Below are 25,053 nucleotides of genomic sequence, written 5' to 3'. Positions count from 1 at the left end.
TTAAAAGTTTCAAATGCTCAGCTGTTTAGCCTAGCTGGATTGTAAATGGATTAAATGAATATATAGAGCTCGATTACACAACTAATTGTTTCTGTCATTTCTATTCTAAAAATAAGAGATTTTCATGGTGGCATCCATCACTGACAGTACAACAGAGGAGTCTGTGGAGTATTTAGGCTGCCTATGGGGATCATCTTCATGCTCGCTCGTTGAGGTGTGTTTGTTGTATTCATTCATTTTTCCGGCCATTGATGCAAACGACCGCATCTCATGTTTAGCCAAAATATTTAACAGTCTTATGCAAAATATATAATTATTAGTATTATTATTGTTATTTGTGTCGAGGTGGGGCTATATTACTAATTGCGCATATTCGAGCGAGTGTCGTTGCACACCGGATGGAATTAAGAAATTTTAAGATAACGCTACTGCGCATGTCAGAGGACGACTCAAACGTTTGGCGTCTGACTGCGGATGAACGCTCGCTACTTTTGTGAGTATTATTTATATTAATAAGTTTAGTAGCTTGAGATTCAAACGTGTAAAAGGTGAAATATAATAAAATAGAGCAAAAACATTTCTTCATTTTCTATTTTTAAAAAAATCTTTTCTCATTGCTGGCTAATGTATTCTAATGTATTCTGGTTTTAATCTCCCTTAAGCTCCATTTAGGAGGGCATGTAAGGAGACTGTGCACCATAAATTAATCAGTTCCTTCCACAGCTGGAAATGTTTAGTTAATGACATTTAACATAATATAAAAAATGTCATAAATGCTGCTGTCTGAGTTGATTATCTCCTTCCTTTCCTGCCTATGATTTAGGAAAGATGGAGACCAGTCATGCGTTGTTCCATGACTGGTGAATACTGTCTTTGACACATGCCTACAGGCTTGCTGTGGGCAAACTTATTCTGCTGTACCCCTAAAATGCAGCGTACATTCCTGGTAAAATAGCCAACTCAGCTTAAGATGACAGAGAATTCAGTGCTTGCTCCAATAGTTTTCGACTATTCCTTGAGGGGGAAATTGTTTCACTCCTCACGGGGTTATTCATGTGTGAAATTACACAAAATTACAAGAAACAGAGTAGAAGAATACTAGAAGAGTATTATACTATTATACAAGAGTGGAGTATCGAGGCAGAGAAAGCAGATGTGGTCACACGTGGTTGTCTGGTTAGCTGGGAGGGGAGTGTAAACAAGAACTAAAGTGGCATGTGAGAGCGCCAGCGGGTATGCAGTGTGGATGTTACCCCACAGCCAAATGAAAAGCAAGTTGCTTGTCATGCATCATTTTGTTGACTTGCTGGTGAATAGCACAGGCTGTAGTTGTGTGGGTAAACCTCTTGCTTGTTAGGCCAGGAGGACTCTTGCTCCTAATAGCACTCGCTTCAATCATGCCCCATCAAAGTTGAGATAAATGTAACTGGGCACCTGCCTACTCCTCTGTACCTGAGGTTCTGTCAGATTTCATCGGTTTTTCACAGCCTGATTGCTGCGTTGCGGTGTTTCTCTCCCCCTGTGTGCGTCCCTTAACAGTTCAGTATCTGCCTATTTTCTCTCACGGTTATATGACCAGTGCAGCACAATTTGTTGTTAATAAAAGTGACAACCCATCCGAGTCTTCCCTCGCCACTTTCAGTTTGTTCCGCTTTGCCCAAACTGCCTGACAGCCTTGATGATAACGATGGGATCCAGAGTTAAACCTGTTGCCATGTCTCTGTGAATCGTGACAGTATTACGCTCAAGTCCCCTCAATTTCTCAGAATGGCCGCAAGCTTCTCCGCTGTCAATTTATCTCACACTGTCCACGACGGTGTGAGATAATAGAGGAGATATACAGCTTATATCTCCGTCTATCTGGACCCGCCTGTTTTCCCTCATGGCTTTGTTCCTCCCCTGAATCTCTGCATGACATCCTGTCATTTCTTTGGGTCTGTTGTTGCTGTGGTTGTGATTGGAAGGATCAAAAGACCTTTCATTTTGAGTAGACAACAGCCTGTGTTTACCACCCGCAAAATGTGATATATGGGCTGGATAGACATCATCACCTCAGCTACAAACCCAAGTGCATGGAAATAGTTGTCTTTGGCCTTTGGACAGCTTTGGTTGGAGGTAATGGTGCCTCTGTGGCCAAGATCTCCCTGTCGTCTTTCATCTGAAAAGCATTAACTGGGGCCAAGAAACCCTTACTGCTCCCCAAGAACGACAGAACAGAATTATTGTCAAACCACTGGCTCAAACCCCCGAAGAATCTATTTTTTTCCAGTTTCCAAGTAACTCAAAGCCACAACATAACTCACATTATGAGACCTCAGTAAAACCCGTCGTAGCTGGTACCCCACTCGGGTACTCTGTGTTTTCTGTATTTCTCCCTCCTTTAAATGGTCTTAAAAAAGCTATGATGTGGTTTTCTTGTGGTGGTGTTTTGCAGAGTGAGTGAGACACTGATCCTAACGTGGGAGCTGCTCAGAGCTGAGTTATGGCCAGAAGGTGCTCTATCGGATTTAAATCTGGTGAAGGACACGATACTTTGGCTGAAAAGTATCGCGTTTCTTCCTAATTCTTATGTTCATTTTGAACTTCACCCTGAAGTTCCCTGCATGCCTCAGTGCACCAACTGCTCCTGTGATTCACTCATTAAATAAGGAGCATTTGAGCAGATGTACCTAACAAAGTGACTGGTGAAAACTTTTTTAGTAATGAACAAACCTCTTTTCATCAGATTTTGCTCCTGAGTTTGTACATTCATATTTTATCCTCTACTGATCATTGAAATCAAAGATAATTGAAATACTGGTTAAAAACAAGATGAGATGATCTTAACGGTAAGAAGATGAAACAAAATGGGAGATAACTGGTTGGCACCCTGTCTGGACCCATCTGTTGGGACTGTTTGCTGCTGTGGTTATGATTGCAAAGAAAGACCTGTCGTTTTAAATAGGCAACAGCCTGTTACCCACCCACACAATGTGATGCATGGGCTTCATAGACACAAACACCTGTGCTCAGAGGTGGTTCAAGTTGGGTGCCTGGCTGCAGGGCTTGCTTCTTATGACTTTGGCATAAATGTAGATGCACGAACTATAGATTCAAATGAACAAGAACGTTAACAAAGACACTTTTGTTTAAGGGCTGTGACATTGATCAACCTAATGATACATGTTAGCCAATATTAGCGTTTGCTACTCTATGAGCATTTATATTGATAAATGAAAACTTCAAAAGTGAAGAAGACTCTTGCCTTGTATGTTTGACCACCACAGGGAACTCTCCAGCTTCCCGTTTACTTAATTATTAATAAATCTTCAAGAAATCTGCTTGTTTTTTTATCTCCTGATTTATTTAAATCAGGAGATATTGGCATCAAAATCGTCGTTAACTGCTATATCGGCCAGTCTCTATATGTTAAACCATGATATAAAGCATTGTATAATGGTTTATAGAAAAGAACCAGTACATTTACTGTGCACCCTAAATGTTATTGCTGCAGCATAGAAAGGTTCTTCTTTGTATTTCCTGTCTTTTCTTTTCTTTTCTTTTGTCTTCTTGTTATGTTCTCCTGTCTGTTTTGTAGTGTAGCTGTATTATTTATTACATGCTGTGTGAAACTGGTGTTGTTTGTCTTTTCTTTCTTCCAAAGTCGCATCTCAAAATGTGCTAAACTTGTCTTAGAAAAGTTTTCAACTTAAAGAAATGAGCCTGTTAGCTGTTTCCTGTCAGCACATGAAATCCAGCTGTGTTCAGAACCCCGATTGCTAATTCTATTGTAAAGTCAGTCTGTGACTTTCATGGGCATGTGCCTTGAGATGGACTAGAAAACTATTTCTGTAAATGACGGGCATCGCTAATGGAACAAAGTGACAAGACAAAGAAAAGCATAAAAAAACCTCCCTCATTTTGTGACTGTGCACTTCAGCACATCAGTTTCAGTGCTGCACGTTAGCCTGACAGCTTGTTAGCCTGTTCAGTGTACTCTGTGGGCTCTCCTCATCTGACACTCGGTGAGTGTCAGGAAAATGATAATGAGGCTGTTACTGTTCTTACTGTTCGGTTTCATCTTCACAGACTCGAGCAGTCCTCAGACATCCGGTCAAGATGCTCGCGAGAGGCCGGAGAGGCTGTAGGAAGCAAATCAGAGGTATTATCATATTGTAAGTGCATAATTGGATATTGAAACCTGTATTACAGTGCACTTTAAACTCACTCTACACCTGAAAGCATGTCAGTCTACACTGAAGAAGCTTCCTTACAGGCCAGCGCATACACAACTGTGCTGCCACAGTGGAAATCTGCATTTACTTTCTATTAATTTGCTAATTTACTAATTATTTGGTACAAACCTCATAGCAAGCCACATTTTAAAAGCCAAGCTAGTGTTGTACCTGAATGATTTGACTTAAAATGTCCCTAATGTGCTCTAAAATTATTTAGTTTTTAAAGCTCCTTTGAATTTAGAAAAAATTCTTTCCCTCTTAATTACAATATTTATTCATGTTTTAAAATTCAACTGTTCAGTTCAGTCAGCCAGTTTTCAATGCTGCTGTGAGTGTTATTTCTGAAAGGGTGTCAGTGTCCAAATCAGAAACATGTCAGGTGTTAATCATGTGAGTGAGAAACCAAGAGTGATTAAATGTTGTGAAAGATGGAAGAGACCTTTCGTGTTGTTGTAGATCTGTTTGGTATCCTCTGACTGCCCCTGAACCCGCTGTGCCACAGACGGCACCAAGCCACACCTGGACAAACCTTTCAGTGTGTAAGCTGTCAATTCCATGACTTAGTTCCGCGTATGCCGTGTCATGTTTTCCAAAACTAATTTCAGATTTCGACCACAGAACAGTTTTCCATCTTGCCTCAGTCTATTTTAAACGAGCTTTGCTACAGGGAAGACTGTAGCAAAGCATTTCTGAATCATATAGCTATATACATATAGCTTCTTCTTTGATAGAGCTTTATTCTTTACCTGGGTGGTTTGGGGAAATGTGTTCAGTGATTTCTGGAAGGGTTCCTGAGCCATTCAGTGATTTTCATGACAGAATCGTGGCTGTGTGCCCCCTGAAGTCCTGAAGATTGCAGCATCCAGCACTGATTTTCAGCGTTATTGCTTGCACAGACATTTCTCCAGATTCTATAAACGATGAGATATTTAAAGAATTTGCTACAATTGTTCCACAGTTAGTAGACAGAAACTCTGCCTCTCTAAGATGCTCTTTTTATACCCGATCCTGTTACTGACTTGCTGCCAGTTAACAAGCTATAAAATGTTGTTTCTTACCACTCGTGAAATTTGCAAATCATTGCATTCTATTTTTATATTGTTTTGAATTTTGCATGTGAGCCTGACTTTTTTGTAATGGGGGTTGTAGGTAGTAATTTTGGTCAAGTTTGCTTCGTTGTCAAAAGTTGGTCAATTACAGCAAATATGAATTTCTTAATGCATAGTTCATAAACTTACATGGAGTCTTGCAGATTTGTAAAACAAAGCACGACTAAAAAGCTTTGGCAAGATTTTTTAAGAATAATGTTACACGGTGTCCTGGAGCATAGGGACTTCATCATATCTGTTTTAGGAAGACATGAACTCTTTTATACTTCATCGTTTGTTCTATAGTTATACAGCAGAGAGCCGTAAGTTAGTCCTTAAATGGTGCAGAACTCACAAACACATTTATTCCTCTCTTACAGTCGTTGCCAATTCACTACAAATTGGAACTCCATACATACTCCATTATGGCGGACCACATGTTTACAAAAAAAGACTTTACTATATGGAATAAGAGAGATAATCGAAGGGGGGAAACCCCAAACTCCAGTGTTTGAAGGTTAAAAACAGCAAATTCATCTGTTATTCTGTGTATCTGTAGGAAGTTGCTTTTGTGCTCGCTTTCCTCATTTAATGAATCATTGTTGTTTATCTCCTCATCGCTACCCAAGGAAAAAAGGTTAATGAGAGGAATTTAAAATTTGTTTAATGAGGCAGTAAAATTTTAATATTTTTCTTTCTTTTCATAAACACAAAATTAAGCGTTTATGAGAAGTGTTTGTATTTAAGTGCTCAGTTAGGTGTAGATGAGGTGAAAAACCACTTGCACATGCATACTGTGAACATTTATTACAGCCTGGTTTTTTTTTGTTTTTTTTTTAAGGCAAAAAAGGGTTGAGACGCACACAAATGTACATCTTTTTGTTAGGACAACAGTTACCAACTGTTAGGCATCTCTTATTTTGATTTGGTGCTTTATAAAACTGAATTAATCGTTTTCAGATAGTTTTCCTGGGTTTTAGTTAAGTTTCATTTCTAGAAAAAATGTGTGGAACGAACAAAACCTGTGTGTTTAAAGTAAGCTGATTTAATACATCACTTTGACTTCATACAATAACATGAGAAAAACCTTTCGGGTACTAAAACATTTTTTTTTTTTCCTTAGGACTGAATGAACTTTCTGAGAACTAGCCCAAAAGAGAGGAAAGCAGCAGCAGTATGAATAAGTAGCTTTTATCTGAAATAAAAGCTTGCTCCTCTTTGATCTTGAAAGCATGATGGGGTCTGTAAGAGAGGATAATGGTGACTTTTTGAGCTTTCTGTATTCCTACTGAGGAGGTAATATCACCCCTGACTGAAGCCTGGTATGCACTATATGATGACACACCCTGCTAATGTGTGTCCCCTGAATGACTGAAAGGAAGCCAGAAATCTCAGGAAACTGAATTGTTGTGCTGCATATGGGGAACAATAACTACAAAGGCTCAATCATTAGCTAGATTTACTTCCTCATTATGTGATTTAGCATGGGATAAATCTGCTTGCTCCAAGCATTGTTTAATACAAATGAGGATGCAACCTTGAGTTTTTGATACTTGTTCAAAAATAAGCTGCTTTCATACCAACATGCTGATGTGTATCACAGGACGTACACTGGGAATGCCAGTTGTATTAGCATGATCAAGTGAAGTACAGAGTGCTGGTAAAAGAAATTATCCCGTCCTTACTAGAGATGGCACGATACCATTTTTTTATGTCCGATACCAATACCATAAATTTGAATATCTGCCGATACTGATATGAATCCGATATAGTCTATTATATAACGAATAAAACTGTTTTTTAATGTCTTGCTGCATTTTGTACAAGGTCAGACTAAAATGTAAAAAAACAAAACACTAAAGCTATTCTATTATACTTGTATGCAAAAATACACTGCACTCACAATATTTTTTTGCAGTTCAGCAATACTGATCTTCAACTTCAAACTTTTAGCAGAACTTTAAATCTAAGTATTTAAAGTAATATTCAAAAAGTTATTTAAAATGCAATTTTATTCAGATTTCAAAAACTCTTTGTTTCTGAAAAAAAGAAGTGCAATATCAGCAGAAAATAATGTTTATAATCAACAAGTTGTAGAATGGACCCTTTTATACTTAAAGCTTAACATAAATAGACATCCAGAGTGGAAAGCAGTGCAAATAGATGCAAACACGGCTTCATTAGACTCATCTTTTATCAAGATGGATGTCAGTGGTAACTGTTTCTATCACATTTAACCTGAGGCTAAATTTTGTGTCATTTCTATACAAAACGTAACAAAAGTATGAAAAAAGTGTTTTTCATAGAACCGAAAAACTGTTTGGTCGTGCCGGGGTGGGTATCCCGGTGGAATTCGTTTCCCCTGCGTCAGGAGCGCACGGACAAACAGTTTCCCACATTCGTGATTTTTTTTTTTTTTTTTTTTAAGTTCACGACTAACCACTCCTGAAACTTTGGAGGTTTTAGCTCTTTATACAGTAAAGTTACTGGAGGATAAAAATGACTATCAGGCAAAATGTCCTTTGTTTGTTAAAATAATCTTGTCCGATACCATGTGAGAACAATAAATGTATAATTTTCTGTTGTAATCCTCAAACTGAATGGTAATGTAACGACACTCACTTTTCACTTTTTCACAAACCTAAAACATCACTACTTCCACATCTAATTGTCTGTAATGGAGGCGGAGTAATCCAGATCCGCACTCTGTGCCCAGTGGATGCTCTCGGCGCTGGGGGAGCGGGTTTTGGCACTAATGGCTTGCCATAATGCCTACCTTGGCACAACACCTGGTTTGGAAGCACGTAGCAAGGCTCCAGATGCTTTCAGTGTGAAGTAACTCCAGCGCGCCGATAGGTTTCACGCACAACAGCCCTCTATCATGTGACGCATACTGCTCAGACGTGCCAAGGTCACTACCTGGGTTGCACTATGTCGCAAGGTTTGTGAGGTGCTTTTGTGATATTTAATGGATCGATTACATTTTTTGTTTCTCTCTGATATCTGATCCAGTAATTTAGGTCAGGATCGGACCGATACTGTATATCGGATCGGTCCATCCCTAGTCCTTACCAGGTCCAAAAATTTGGTAAATATACAAACACCGAAGGATAAAATTTAACATGTATTATACTGTAAAAGTATTTATTTAACAGAAATCAAACCAAAATGCAGACTTGAACACTCCGTGATTCAGTAGCTTGTAGAACCCCTCTTAGCAGCAATAACCTGAAGTCGTGGTTTTCTTAATGAATTTATCAGTCGTGCGTTGAGGAGGAATTGGGTAAACTGTTCTTTACAGCACTGCTTCAGTTTAGGTTTGCAGCATTTCTTTATGCACGGCTCTCTTGAGGTCCGGATTTGGTCTGCATGTCAACTGGACCATTGCATCACCTTGAACCTTGTGTTTTGTTTTTTTCAGCCATTCTGTTGTAGATTTGCTTCTGTGCTTGGGATGATTGTCCTGTTGCACGACTCAGTTTGATCTGTCAGAGAGCCAGCCTCACATTTGACTTTGATATACAGAGGACGTCATGGTCAGCTCTGTGACCGCGAGGTGCCAAAACAGGCCGAAATCATCACCCCTCAACCATGGTGCTGACAGCCGGTGTGAGGTGTTTGTGCTGATGTGATGTGTCTGCTTTTCACTAAACATGGCACTGTGCATTACATCAGACATACTTTGGGCTCGTCTGTCCGAACAACATTGTTCCAGACGTCTCGAGTCCTGGTCAGACCCAGCTTTGCTTAAACTCATCCCACGCTTGTTCTTTTCAGAGAGAGGAGAGTTTCTCCTCGCAGACCTTCTAAACAACATACTTGTTCGGTGTTTTTCTAATTTTACTGTCATGAAGTTCAACATTTAACATCCTAACTAACTGAGGCCTGTAGAGTCTGAGATGTAGCTCTGGGGTTTTTTGCACTTTCTCAGAGTTTCTCGAATGCCCACCCCCAGGAACATTTGCAGCTGTTTTCGACTTGTGAATAAGTGAATAATCTCTCTTACTATAGAATCATCGACACTGAAGTCTTTGACATTGTGTTAACACACTGTTGAATGCGCAAGACCAGCAAATTGACAAAACTTCTGCTTTTGTGGAGGTGCTAACACCCACCGTTGATCAATTATTCAAGTACATTTGATTAGCAGTATGTGACTGCTACAGTACCCTACCAATTCATATGGAAGCTGTAAGGATGTTCCCCGTTTTTCACACAGTGCTTCTGCAGATTGACTTTGAGATTTTGTTAAATAAAACAGTGTAAATGTCATGTTTTGCAGGTCATGCAAGTATTTTATTTGATGTCACTCTGCATTTTTTATATGCATATTTCATCTCCTTTTTTTTTTTTTTACTCATGAAAAAAGTATAATAAATAAGAGGATGCCACTTGATGACCTAGACCTGATCAGGTAGTACATCTGCGTGTCTGTCATCATTTCCAAATTTTTGGAAATGATGACAGACACGCATTTCAAGCATTTCTTTTGTTTTGTTTAGTTTGAATGAAAATGTAATATTGTAGACAGCATAAGTCTTAAAGCCAGTTAAAAACCTTTAAAAAAAAAAATTAATTAATGCATGATTCTAGCTGAAAATGGTCCCTTTTCTTGAGGCATCTCGGTGTGGTTTCTGTTGGCTTGGCTGGACAATATTTGCACATACAGCCAAGTTTGCTGCTGCCTCTTCAGCTCCTCCATCTGTCCTGGCACTCTCGTCTCAGTGAAGCTGGTTAACTGATGACAGCAGCTGTGCTTCCACCTCAGCAGTGCTGTTTGTTTCCTACTTCAGTTAGGAATAGCTAACTGTGAACTGCAGCGTGGTTCAAGATGCTGAAAGGTGTGGTTTACTGCAGCAGGATGGGTCTGTATATTTTAAACCAGATGCTGTGTAGCTTATTTGACAGAAATCTATACATTTATGTTATTTATGATTGCTTGAAGAGCAGCTGATGGAACATAAATTCAGTAAACTATGAAAAAACTAGATCTCCACTCCTGAAATAATGTAAGATAAAAATAAGAGCATATTTAGCAACAAGTGCACTCACTCGTGTGAATTTAGTATTTGACATTAGCCGCTGTAAAATCATATAGATTCAGCAGTCTAAAACTTTAGAATAAAGTATTTTACCTAAACTTTTTAGTTATGCAGTTTAAAATGATCTATATTTATCCTCCACTGAGCCTTGAAGTCTCTCAGTTCATCCACTGTCTGAAGATATTTTAGGTCTCTTCCTCATAAGGTTTAACAGCAGGTGGGTGATGCTGCTGTGTGCCTGGATAAACCCCTGTCTTTGGTATCTTACAAACCCAAGAGTACAAAAACACTGTCTGAAAATAAGCATGGACCGAGCTTTTAGATTACTTGTACATAAGCACATCTGATTATTTGTCCATGTTTAATTTAAACGTCCACAGTAATAAAAGCATAGAAATATCCATCATTGAATCCAGTTGAGCAAATCTGAGAGGCAACTGTAGATGGAGAGGCAGCTATTGGTGGAGAGGCAGCTGTAGTTGGAGACTTTGCTGTAATTGGAGGCACGGCTGTAGGTGGAGGGGCGGATGTCGTTGGAGATGAAGCTGTAGTTGGAGAGACAGCTGTAGTGCATTTTTATACAACTGGAATTTGGGAATACAAGTGGAAATAGTACATTTTGTATCAAATATTGATTAAACAATAGAATAGAATAGAATAATCCTTTAATTGTCCCACAAGCGGAAATTTGGTTGTAACAGCAGCCAAAAAGACACATATACAAACAAACAGTACACAGGACACAGAACAGAGTCCTTCTGTCTCCCACCACCTGCACTGGGTCCAGGGTGCATCCCAGAACAGAGCTGGCCTTCCTCATGAGTTTATCCAACCTCTTCCTCTCAGCTGCCGATAAACTGCTGCTCCAACATACCACACTGTAAAAAATGACAGATGCCACCACAGAGTCATAGAAGGTCTTTAAAAGCGCTCCCTGTACTCTAAATGACCTCAGCCACCTCAGCAGGTAGAGTCTGCTCTGACCCTTCCTGTACAGAGCATCAGTGTTGTGGCTCCAGTCCAGTTTATTATTCAGGTGAACACCCAGGTACCTATAAGAGTCCACTATCTCAATGTCCACTCCCTGGATGTTCACCGGTGTCAGTGTGGTGGGTCTGCGTCTCCGGAACTCCACCACCAACTCCTTGGTTTTCCCCGCGTTGATCAGCAGGTGGTTCTCCTGACACCAGTCTACAAAGTCCAGAGTCCACTGTCTGTACTCTGAGTCGAATTTTGGACAGCCTTCTAGCCTTCGTTCAAGTCTGCCCTTACTTCCGTTTTTTTCCCAGTCGCTAATGCCACAAAACCGATGTCAACGTCGCCGGCATGTTTGGTACCTTAGGCTCATCGGGGACAATCATATCTAGGTAAAATAATTTTCGTTAATCTACACGCATTTAGGAATTACTTGGCTAGTTTCATGGATAATTTCAGTGACTGAATGATTGCCGGTCATTCATACACATTGACTGTGTATGAATGACCGGCTAATATAAAATATATAAACTAAATGTCTTTGAAACTTATAGAATCTACTGTTTTGGCTTTTTTTTCCTTTTACATAGCACTTTATCAGACTGTTGTCTGCTACAGAGTTACAACTATTATACTTGTAGTAATATAGCATCTACCATCTCCTGCTTGCATATTTCTGAAAACATCGTAGTGGTGTGGCAGCTGTCGATTGAGCCAGCCCTGCAGACCCTGTGGATGGACGATGCAGTGGACAGTGGGAGGAAGCATCCTAAAGCTCTCTTTGCAGACCACCCTGAGTTATTCTCCACTCGCAGCACCCCATCCATCCACGTCTGATCTTGCTTCGGCGAGACTCCCTGTAATCTATTACAGTTGTTAAAGAAACGGTCCAGGAACAGGTCACTCGGGTTAATCCTGTGTAAACAACAATAAATATTGTTTTTCCATCTTTAAATATTGTTGGTGTATTAGAAATACACCAACAATATTGGTGTATTTCTGGTGTATAAATAACAATAACAATAATTGTTATTGTTATTTACTTTATTGTCATCAAATAAATATCCATGTAAAATGGTTCAGAGTGAGCATTATGTTCATACACGTTACAAATACCTGTAAATAAAATGAGTTCAGTGACAATTACTGTTTGTTGTAATCAATTTATTGATAACATAAAACTTTTAAACTAACACAACATATATAACAATGTAACAAATATATTGAAATAAATACATTTCCTAATGCATATAAGAAATATGTATTAAATACTTCATAATTTCCGGTCACAGCTCCTTTCAGCGTGGCCGGAGGTAAGTCATTGTCACTTTACTCTCAGCTAATGAAAGTTTATTAAGGCTACGAGCTGCAATTTGAATATAGCTGAACCGCCACGTTTTTATCTATTGCTAACGGACTCGTTCAGTATGTTTTGTAGAGGGTGGATTCGCTAATTTAAGTTTTTTAATGAGCTTTAACCCGAGGACGCAGCTGTAAGGTTAGCATGCCGAGTTAGACTGGTTAGCGGCAGGTGAAAGGACCAGCTGCAGTATATTTTTTTTAATAGTATGCACTGTTTTCTTTTGTCAGGAGAGCTGTCCTAGCAGGCACGCGACACACAGATCAGCCTCTCTTTGCTGCCTCATGTTCTCTGTGATGAGGTCTAGCAGCTCATCATCCCCGTCTCTTATCCTCTTTCTCCCTGTTGTGGGTGGCTGATTCCCTTCGTCATCGCTTTCATTTTGGTCACCCACTGCTGCGCTTGGCCCTGGAGTGTCCTCAGGGAGAGAGGAAATTAGAACAGGAGGCCTAATGGAAGGCCTCATCCATGAGGGCAAACCAGGGCCAAGTAGCAGCAGTGGGCTTCCCACTGACCCCCTCTCCTGACCCTGGATACTTGCAATCCTAAAGGCAGAGGAAATCAAAAATGTCAGTAGACAATTAAAAACAACAACTCTTAGTAATTGTACATTTATTAACTTGTGTTCTTAAGAATTATCTTCTTGATGACACACATACATACTTTGTATTTTTTTAAGTTATCCCATTTCTTTCTGGCCTGCAAGGGGGTGACTTTCCCCTGCAGGCCCATCTTCTCCAGAATTGTCCTGATCTCACACAAAATATAAGAGACAAGAGAAAACCGTGGCAACTATGATAATCCCTAAATCCAAAAGTTTTCACAGCAGAACACCAGAGGAATACCGTCTGGACATCACATTCGAGGACTCTTCGAATTTGGACAGCCTTCGTTGCGTCGCTGTGACATCATTGCCTCCAAATATGGCATTTGAAGCATCCTTCTCCTGAATTTGGCCGCAGCCTACTTTTGCTTTCCCCTTGTCTTGTGTTTGATTACTCCCAGCTGTGCTCTCCTCCTGTGTCCCATTCCCTCGTTATCCCTCAGTGTATTTTAGCCCTGTGTTTCTCTCTGTCAGTGTTGCGTCGTCCCCTCACCATGCTGTGTGTGTCTCCTTCCGGTCTCCCTGAGATCTCGGTCTTTAGTTTCCAGGTTTCCCAGTGTTTTTGTTATTAGTTCCCAGTTTCTAGTTTGGTTTTTGCAAGTTTATTTTTGTGAAAAGCATGCAACTGCAATAAAGCAGCCTCTTTAAGTTTATTCCTCCGTTGACTGTTTTGCGTTAGGGTCCTACATCCTGCCTGCCACTCAGCTGTACCTTGACAGTTTCTGTACAGATGGAATGTGGGAATACAGGAAGAAATGGTAGATTTGGTATCAAATGTTCATTTTTAATTTTTTTTATTAATGCTGTAGATACAGAGGCAGCTGTAGTTGGAGATGAAGCTGGATTCTTAACGGCACAGGATGTTTTTTTTAACGCCCTCGATGGAGAGACAGCTGTAGATGGACAGGCATGGGTGTATGCCACACTACAGCTTTGTGATGCTCGGGGGAAAGGCTAATGTTGCGGGACAACCCAGAAAGAGTGGACAGTCTGATTTTTGGTAAAATTCAGATTAAATACTGCTGTTTAAACAACTGGAAGATTCTGACACTCTGCTTGGAGAGCTCAGCTCTGAATGTCGTGACAGAAACAAACACCCAGAGCTCTGCAGACATAACATGATAACAACATGTTGCTTTTACTGTATTCTCCTCCTGCTGTCAATGGCAGCAGCTGGATTCTCAATGGCACAGGATTTTTAATACTCTGAGGCAGAATGAAGTTGTTACCGTCAGACTGTTATGGTAATTGAAGTGTAAAAGCTCACTGCTACCTCGCCCTGGCAGGAAGCTTTTTCACATGAAGAAAAGTGGGAGGAAAAAATTCCCGATCTGATTTTAAAAAACAAGAAATCATTGCTCAGCAATTTAGTTTTAGTCTCTTATGAAAACTGCCCAATTTTTTCCCAGAGGCCAATGTTTTATGTCGCCTGCATTCCCTGAAAACAGGCACAACCCTAAAATTTCCAATCAAAGGAATATTTATCTGTGCAATTGCAAAACTCTGCTTGCTGTAATTTTGATTATGTTGCGCTGCATGAAAGGTGGATGGCAACAAAAAGCCTACAGTCTATCTTTGACGCCTACAATAACAGTAGCTGGTAGCTCTGATGAGCTGTGGGTGTCATTTCGCTGGCATGATTTAGGTCCATATTCTACCTGCTGTAAAGCATACTCTGTGTCACAGACAGAACCGCAACACTGCGTAGGTGTAGATGATGTTACTTCTCTGCAGACACAGTGTATCTGAAGAAGAGTGAGAAGCAGTTCTGAACATGTTTATTTGAAGTCTATAATCATTTCATAAATTGAGCAATACTTTTGGACATTTCCTGCACGGTGCCACAGTGAGTAGCTCAACATGTTTGATTTGGCAGATTTGGACGCCTGATGTAACCCCAATGGTATTGGTGTATCTGCTGGGATCAAACCAGGGATCTTCTGCTTGTTAGATGAATGTGTAAACCACTACTCTCTCTCACTAGTTAATAAATGAGTACTTTAACAGGCTTTAGAATACATAGGAACAATATGTTTCCTTAATTTTGATCCAGAAAAACTTCTCTTTAAATGTCTTGCCAAATGGCGCTGGCGATCGTGGTCCTATCCAAGATGCCCTCTCACACAGTGCAGCACCTTATTGGGTGTTTTCTTCATCCACTCTTTCATTCATTCAGTGATGGCTTCTCTCCTTATGCCTCTGCTTCTTTTCCCTTTCATTTTTCCCAATGTGACATCATATAATCCTCCTCTTCTCATAATTCATCCAAAGACTCCCTCTGATGTTCTTACATAATGATCTTTGGGTGTTTGCTCTTTTCTAAAACTCATTAGTCAGTCTTTTGGTATACGATATTCTCATCATCCTCCTGATGAACCACATTGTTGCTGCACTGATTGTTTTTACACTTTAAAAAAAAAAAAAGTCTGTACTTGACTTCCATGCATGAGGACTGGTGTAATGTATGCATCTAGAACTCTGTCTTGTCTCAAAAGAAATTTGTTGGTTGATTAAAATCTTGTCAGTGAAAGCCAGCTTTGCTACTGCAATCCGAATCTCAATTTCATGCAACGATCTTGTGTCACTGCTCACAGTCATACCCAAAAAACTGAACTTGTTGAGTTTTTGCAGTCTGATGTTACATGTTGGATTGTCTTTTTGGACATGACCAGTGTGTCAGTTGTCTTGACATTCGGGAACAGTCCCACTTCTTCACTCTTCTCGTTTACGAGGTTTTCTTCAGAAGTTGTCTGCATACTTCAGATTATTAATGTGAAAAACAGAAACATTTAAAAATGCCCCTTAATGTGAAGTTTGTATTTTATACTTCTGTAAAGAATCCAAGAAAGATGTTGCACATTTGTTTTTGGGGGTTTTTGGGTTGTTTTGTTTTTTATATAGGGTCACATTGAAAAAGACATCGAGATTAGTCCAGTGGTGTGCTGTTTAACAGGCGACCCGTCTCTTATTAATGCTACGTGGAACTTTTCAAGCTGAGAGGCCAACGAATTCAGCTAATTTGTTTTTGCATACACATTATGGATGAACTTGTGGTCTTTGAGTGGAGACTGATGGGAGATTAGCATGCCACACGAGTTGCCACTGGCTCTGCTTTCACTGCTCTGAGATCAGTTGGGACTCTTGCTTTGTGTGAGAACACAACTATCATTAGTATTCGGTGAGCTTCTGTGATTTATCATTGCAACAGATGCATTTCTCTTACTGAGCACCTTGGCTATTTTGAGAGAAGATGGAGTGCAGAGTGAAGAAACTTTGAATAACTCTGTTAGCACATTAGCAAAGAACGCCGTGATGATTTAGAGGAGACGGCAGATCTAGGCAAGTTGAACGGGTGCAGGCTCAGCAGCTCTTTCACTGTCTCTGCTTGCCTCTCTGTAAAAGTCACTGCACTCCACTTCAGGATTAAAAACTTTTATTTGTTCTTGTTTAGATTTTGGTCTGTAGCACTTTCATGAGACCCGAAGTCCTGAATGCTCTTTTTGTTTCTTTTTTTTTGTAATATATTCCTGGGTCTTCTGAGGCAGCAAGAGGTGTGGATAAATTCAAGGAAGGGAAGAAGGCAGGCAGTAATTTTCTGGGTGGAGAAAATGACCTTCTAGTGCACTCCCCAGCCTGCTGAGGAACAGCCAGTCATCCCTGCAGGGCTGCAGTAGTACAGCAGTATCCCAATGAACAGTAGTAGATGGACACCAGTGGTTCCCCATTAAAGATGGTCTGTCTGATGATGCTCTGAGCGTTTTTGATTACAAGAATGTGTTAGTGATCCAGAATAGGTTGTCAACTATCTGCACACCTAGAAATCTGCAGCACACAGTTCCTATAAAGATTTTCTTCCTACTACAGTTGATGGTGACGTCTTCAAGCTGTTCAGAGGTGGATGTGTTCTCTGAACACCATCTCTATATATATTTCCCCCCACACAGTAAGCCTCACTGCTGTGACGTCAACACACAGCCCCCTTGGGGGGCCAGCACTGAAGGACAGTCCTAACACAACACTGTTGGATGCGCTTGATTTTCAGGCTGTTAGCAAGGAGAGGCGATGCACCAAGCACTGTTTCAAGTAGACTGAAGAAAAACTTCCAAATGTTTTACACAGTGTAGCTCAATATAATGTTGGTAATTTTTAGTTTTGTTTGTTCGCACTATTAAAAATAGGTGGCTCATGTTGTTGTTATGAACAAGACATGGCTGGGTTTTTTAAACTTTGCATTTTAAACTTGAACTTTTTAAAATCATCACCAATGGTGTTTCAGGGAGTTTCAGTGAAAGTAAAGTTTTGAATGAGTGGTCGACCTGCATCCCTCCATCTTTGAAATTTCCTCAAATGGCCGACATTGCAGCGGCTGCTTGTGATGATCTGCAAGATTAAATTAGGTTCAATCTGGTGTATCCTCATTTATCTGAGAAATGTTAACTGAGCAGTGCATCATCTGTGAGTATGACATCAAAATATGCATCTGTAGAGTGATTCACATTACCTCAAGAAAATGTGGCCAGTATTTTTTGTATTATATTTGTATTTTTATAGAATCTTTTGCAGCTGTATAGTTTTATTGGTGATGTTAGATGTTTTTCATGGACACTGAAACCTAAGACAAAACGAAACCTTTAGAAGCCTTGGATACAGCACATGAAAAAAATATAAAGAGTAACTGAAGTTACTCTTTATATTTAATTATGTGTATTAACAAATTCTTCTATACTTTATTTTATTTACTAGGTGCATTTCAAAATATTGTCAATAGTGCTTAATGGACACTTGAGACACAACGTACTTGAGACAACAATTTTTTCTTCTCTGAATGACGTTGAAGTAGTTGCAGCAACTAACCAGAGGTTGAGGATGTTGCACGCTCAACCTCTCGGTGACCACTTGGTTGCCAAAATTCCTACATTCAATTGCAAGGGAATTGCACGGGTCACCTAGTGGGAGGCAACCTCCAAGTCATTGTGGTCCAACTCAGTCTGATTGCAATCACTTTCAACAGACATAATTGCCATCAAATATATAAAAAAAGATTACCAAGTCTTTATATTCAGTAGAGTCCGTCTATGCTAAAGTCATCTGCACTGCATCTCTTTGTGGTTAGACTTCACTCAGCTGGTTGTATTCTGATAATGTTCCTGACACAGATGCAGGGCCACCGAGCGCCTACAATCCTTTTGTATTTGAACTCATTCCCGCAGCAACGTTGTCACTATTTGTGAAGTCATTTCTTCCAGTCTGAGGTTCCGGCTGGACTCTGGTAATGGGAATTTCTGCATGTGGAGCTGGCAACAGATTTGCACGAGACGTTTGTACATACTATTATCTTTAATCATGACCATTTGGATGTTTTGTTGCTCACAAAAACACAGATACACCCTCACACAGTCTGGGCATGTTGAAATATCTCTTGATTTAAAAAGGAAAAAAAAGACAGAAAAGAAAAAAAACAGGACAGAAAAAAAGCTCAACAATTTTAAAAGCATACACACAACCACCACCTTTCCCCCACTGATTCAACACTAACACTGTATATACAAAATTAGGGTCCTTAAGGGAACATACACTCAGTGATCAGAACAATGAAACTACTGGTTTGTGAAAGAAGGTATTTTCTGTCAATGTGGAATGAACGTTGGAGATGGAGGGCTTTCACTTGGCACACCCTTGATTCATCTAATCATGGAAATGATTAACTTGAGTCATGCCCTGCAGAATTTTTGCAAAAAGCAGCAAAATATGAGAGGCACATAATAAATTAAGAAAATGGGACATGTGCTGAACAGATAAAGCTGCCTTGGTTTCAACACATTAAGCAGTTTAATGCTAAGTAGACACTGAAAAGCCACTTCATCCTGTCATTATAAGATAGCCAAAGAATAGTTGTAGGAATGTTCAAGGAAATTAGTTTGCCATTAGACTCGGGAGCATATTAATATTGAACTGTTCTTCTGCCTTTGTGCATAGCCAGAATACTTATTGTCTCTGAACCCCCCTCAAGCCAGTGGTGGTTCAAGGTGGTACTAAGCAGAGTCTCTATTGTTCTGATCACTGAGCATATAAAACACAGAGATGGAAGGCAAGTATCAGCTTTTCAAAGTAGAGCAAAAAGAAATCAGAAAAGTATTAAACAGAGATTCTGTCCAGAATCACTCACTATTCCAGACTAGCTTTAAAAGCAGGAATGAGCTTAGTTTGGAAATTGCTTTCCGATATTCACTGGACACCATTTACACATTCTTCTAACGCAGTCGCATAAATGAATTCATTTTTTAATCATTTAACTACAAGAAAAATTAGAAGTCGTGACCATCTATAGTTTTCAGCTCATGTTAATGAGTCATTTTAAAATACTTGATAATTTTTTGATCACTATATATAGACATTAATTCTCACTACACAGCTGGACGACATTAGAGGAAAAGAAGGGAGAATAGAAATTTGTAGACTACAAGAGAAATAATGAACCATTTTGGACAAATATGCATCTTTTCTCAAAGACACTATCAAAAAATAGACCAGAGTAATCCTGTATTTGTTTTAAAAAATGAATAGTACTACAGCGTGTGCGTCGTACAATGGAGCAGCGTTCACAGACCTTAAAGACACATCTTTGTCCTTTCAGGACGGGATGAATTCAGAGCATATGCTTTGCACTCACGAATTCTCACCATCATTCCCATCAGCAACAGCAACACCGACTGTTCGTCTCAGGCTACATAGCTAAGCATTAAGCTACAAGTACTTCATGTCACAGGTAGCAAATCATATGAGAGCACAAATAAAGTGGCTGCCATAAAGTCACTAGCAACCAGTTTGAGACCACGTTCAGACTGGTTTGCGTAAGAAGATGCTTCTCTTATCATTATCTCCAATAAGGCAGTGCATAATTCATCATGGGTTAGATTGCCATGTGTGCCACACCACGTCACAAATGTTTTACCCCCTTTTTTGTTTTTGTAAATGATGTCGCTAGGCCACTTTATTAGATACACCTTGGAGTACTAGGCTGAACCTCATTTTGCCACAGGTAGGCATGTGGTGTTTAAACAATGCTCAGCTGGTGCTAATGGCCCCAAAGTGGACCAAGGAAATATCCCTTCCATCTTAATCTTACGAATCCCAGTCGGACTCCTTCCTGGTGGGTGATGGACTCTGGCAGGGCTGCTCTTTGTCACCAATTCTGTTTGTAATTTTTATGGACAGAATTTCTAGGCGTAACCAAGTGTCAGAAGGCTTTCACTTGGGTGTTCTCAGAATCTCATCTCTGCTTTTCGCAGATGATGTGGTTCTGTTGGCTTCATCGGGTGAAGGCTTCCAGCTTGCACTGGAACAGTTCACAGCCGAGTGTGAAGCGGTGGAAATGAGAATCAGCACCTCCAAATCTGAGGCCATGGTCCTCAGCAGGAAAAGGGTGGAGTGCCCACTCTGGGTCAGGGACGAGTTCAAGCCCCAAGTGGAGGAGTTTAAGTATCTCGAGGTCTTGTTCACGAGTGACGGGAGAAGGGAGCGGGAGATTGACAGACGGATTGGTGCTGCAGCTGCAGTGATGCTGGCGTTGTACTGGTCCATCGTGGTGAAGAGAGAGCTGAGTGTAAAAGCGAATCTCTCAATTTACCGTTCGACCTACGTCCCTACCCTCACCTATGGTCACGAGCTGTGGGTAGTGACCAAAAGCAAGAGATCGCAGATACAAGTGGCGTAAATGAGCTTCCTCTGAAGGGTGGCCGGCCTCTCCCTTAGAGATAGTGTAAGGAGCTCGGCCATCCGGGAGGGGCTCAGATTAGAGCTGCTGTTCCCCCGCATTGAAGGGAGCCAGTTGAGGTGGTTCAGGTCTGATAAGGATGCCTCCTGAGCACCTCGTGGGTGAGGTGTTCTGGGCGGCCAGAGGGAGGAGTCCCTGGGGCAGACCCCCCAAGGCTGGCCTGGGAACGCCTTGGTGTTCTGCCGGACAAGCTGGAGGAGGTGGCCGGGGAGAGAGAGGTCTGGGGTTCTCTGCTTAGGCTGCTGCCCCGGAGAAGCGGAAGAAGATGGATGAATGGATCAGTCTTAATATTACTACAGAGAACCAGACTCATCAGACCAGGCCATGTTTGTTTGTTTTTTAATGATATTCTTTTGTCTAATTTTGGTGAGTCTGTGTGAGTTTGTAGCCTGGGTTTCCTGTTCTCAGCTGACAGAAGTGGCACCTACGGTGGTCTTCTGTTTCGGGGGGGGGGGGGTTTGAAATAGACCAGCCCATCTGGCACCAACAACCTTCAGGTGGTCACTCCGAACACGTCTGCATACCTGGATGCTTAGATATCTTATATGTTAACGAGCTGAACAGGTGTACCCACTAAAGTGTCTAAGATTTGTCGCAGGTCTGTCTGTTTTAATGTCATCGGGCTTTTTCAGAGGCACATCTGTTTAAATCTGGCAATTAAACTTCTGGTCTCCTTAATATATAACAAATTACAAGAAACATGTCAAGAAATTGTTATTTTACCACTAGTGACATGAATTAGAGGCATTAAGACATTTCATTAGAAACTTGATTATAAACCTTGCTTATATTTTGTGCTGACAATCACAGAGGTAATAGATAATCTGATGAATAGCCCTTCACAATTTAAAATAGGACACCGTTCGCTTCCTCGCTTTCAGTAAAAACCTACAATCTCCATTCTATTAAAAAAGTCCACATTTGTGTCCCATTAAATAAACAATATTTAAGAACATGTAGGTGCAAACACAAAAGAACACACATGCTACTACACAAAATAGTCACATGCAAGCTACACAAAGGTACCAAGAGTCTTGAGATCACAAAAAGTATTTCACAGTAATTCATCCCAACGTGATTAATTTTTTTTTTTTTTTCACCACAGGCACCAAAAAGTACAAATTCATTACATTCAAAACTGGACCTTCACACATGTTTGTGCTAAATGTGTTTGCTGGAGTGTTGTGTACCTCAGCAGTGTTGTCACGTTTAAGTTATTGTTGATAGCCCTGACGTCTTTGGCAGGAGTAAAATCAAAACAGCTCACTGCTTGAATCAGAGAAAAGCGTAACAGCTACATAACAAAATGAGAAACGCACAAAAATTTGGAACGAATATCTATTTTTGGCTTAACTAATGGCACAACTACTACTTTGAAGCTGAAAAACAAGAATATATGAGTATTGTCTGATGTCTTACTATTAATTATCAAAAGCATTGAAATTATAAAGTGTCACCAAATGCACGATCTGAATCTTGGTTTTGTTCATTTAATATTTACAGTGTTTATTTTTCTGCAGGTATTTGTTTGTTTTGTTTAAGAAGTTAAACCAGGAACCAGCAATGGTGCTATAAAATGTGTTATTTGGACTCTGTAGCGAAACTTGTTCATTATATTAGCATTAACATTTTTAAAAAACCACCTTGTTGTGGCTATGATGTATCCATGCTGTGGCTTGATAAAGTAAGTTTGGATAAGAGAGGTTGGATTTGCTACATGCACTTTGGATCCAAGTTTAGATCTCGTAAGTGCCCAGATTTCCCAGTCTTAACTTAAATTCTAAGCGGTCTTGAGCCACTCCTCAGTTCTTTATTTTTGCTTCTCCAGGCTCTCTGAAGGTCTTTCAAAGTTTTTCTTTGGACACTGACTCCTTTTGCACTCATTTCAATCCTCTGATTATTTTTAGAGCTTTTGTTGTTTTGTTAAGCCACTTGAATGACTCATAGGTCAGTATTAAGTGTAAAAACTGCACTTTACTCGAGGGATGAAATGTCTGCAGCAGCTGAACAGTATCTAAAAGTCAGGTCCTTAAGAAAGAGATGCGTCTCTTCATGACTTGAGATCCATCTGGCCCTCCATCCATATACTGTTCACTAGTCTCATCACAGATGATCTCAGTGGACACATTGGCTGCCAGGAAGCCATTTTTGAAGGGAAACAGTGGGAAAAGGCTGAGGTAAGTGAAATTACACACGAATCAGTGGCGTGATGAACCTAAACCTAAAAGGTATAACTGTGATGGTTTATAGCCATCAGGAGCGCTGTCATGGTTTGGGGCTGCATTTCAAGCAGTGGTGTTGGAGATCTTCTCAGAATTGATGAATTACGAGCACGGAAAATTACCATCAGGTTTTGAACCACCATCTGAAAAGCATGTGGATTGGCAACCGCTACATTTTTCAGCATGACAGTGATCCCAAACACAGTGCCTATGCAATAAAAGCATACCTGGATAGAAAAACGCACACTGGAACAATATATTAAAGCAGAGTGGGAACGTCTTGACAGAGACCGGAATAAAAGGCAGAATCATTCAGGAAAGAGCTTTGAATGTCCTTCCGGGAGCCTGGAGAACTATTCCTGAAGACTACTTAAAGAAATAACAAGAATAAAGGTGACTTTAAAGCTTGCCTTATACACTGTATTTCAGTTTATGCTGTCCACAAATCCCTGCACCGGTTTCCCCAGCAAAATATGAAGAAATGAGTGGTGGCTCAAGACTTTTGCACAGTACTGTAAATTTTATTATTATTTCATGAGAATTCATATTTGAAGTACTGATCTGATTAAAGGACCAGTGGCACCCAATGCTTTAACTTAAACACTCAGCTATACTGAGTACATGTTTCTTTGCCCACATTTGCGCTGCATTTTTTTTTTCTCTCCACAATAAATTATGAATTCTTTCAGCATGTATAATCGATATGGCACAAAGTTAAATTTGAATAGCAGTATGAAGTGAAGACATGTGAGCAGGCTGCTTGGGGTGGGGTCAAATCAGGGTTACAAAGGATCCTTGTTAATACATGTGTCAACTCTCATACGGATATAGTCTAAAGGGAGACATGCACCCTCTTCACCAGACATGTCAAGGTCAGCGGTTATGCTGTTAGCAGTTACATTAAATGGCAGAATACATTATGACCACGAAGACCAAGGGTGTGACTGCAGTGTAAAGGTTAGCGGGAGTTATAATAAAACAGTGTAAAGATGGCAGTTTGTTTTTGATATTTCTAAACAAGACAGAGACTTGGTCTTCATCTAATCTTTGAAAACCTCGTTTTGGGACAATGACTCTCATATAGCAATAATTGATGACATTGAGTCCAGTACATTGTGCCCAGTGCACACAAAAAAAGTGGAGGACGGATGTCACCTCTGAGCCTTGCATTTATTCATTCATTCATCATGCGGAGACCGCGCACCAGTCAACTGCAGGGAAGCAGCCGCTTTCAAACGAGGCGAAATGTCTTTGTCTCTTATAAGTTCAGTTAGTTTTACGTGCACGTGGATATCTGTTTACTGAACTGGTTGATGTGGACAACTTGTCAAGAGAAAGTTTGCCTGCCTGTGAGAAGTGTCAGAGTTTTTTAGCATTAGCTGATCCATTTATTCCCCTCTGGGATGGCAGTGATCTCTGTGCACTTACTCACAGCAGGCAAAGAGCTACAACCTGCTGTGCTGAAAGGCTTCTGCTCATTTTGCCCTAATTTGATGTTTTGTTTTTTTAAAACATGACATATGCACACTAAAGCTAAAGGTTGGAGCGATATGAAGAAATTTTAGGTTGTAGAGCTCAACTTTAAAACTGAAATGTATCGCATTACATGGCATATTATCAGTGTGTATATATCTGTGCTAACTGTTAGGACTCAGCAGTAGAAATCTGGCTGAAATTAGCATCTAAAACATGGAAATTATTGGACTGTGAACATGTTTTATCTGAGAGGTAAATAATGTCTACCTTAACTGACACCACATGCCTTATCCTG

At 40.2% G+C, this 25,053-nt stretch overlaps 1 long non-coding RNA gene across 5 annotated transcripts in view; it reads left to right on the top strand.

Moving 5' to 3' along the window:
* Positions 1-408: 408 nt before the first annotated feature.
* The window catches only part of LOC106098172 (uncharacterized), a 40,439-nt gene continuing 15,794 nt past the window's right edge, over positions 409-25,053 (top strand). The window contains exons 1-3 of one of the 5 annotated variants that reach the window (XR_003213255.1): positions 409-493; positions 4,069-4,141; positions 6,429-7,222. This is a non-coding gene — a long non-coding RNA (uncharacterized LOC106098172). Of the gene's footprint in view, positions 494-4,068; positions 4,155-4,673; positions 6,032-6,428; positions 7,223-25,053 lie in introns of those variants that run through there. The other 4 variants (XR_002064164.2, XR_003213254.1, XR_001224315.3 and 1 more) reach the window with 4 other exon arrangements.

The sequence above is a fragment of the Oreochromis niloticus genome, linkage group LG12 (genome assembly GCF_001858045.2).
Source record: "Oreochromis niloticus isolate F11D_XX linkage group LG12, O_niloticus_UMD_NMBU, whole genome shotgun sequence".
In the NCBI taxonomy this organism is placed as follows: Eukaryota; Metazoa; Chordata; class Actinopteri; order Cichliformes; family Cichlidae; genus Oreochromis; species Oreochromis niloticus.
The sequence above is the reverse complement of the archived record's forward strand: the minus strand, read 5'-3'. Positions and strand labels throughout refer to the sequence as shown.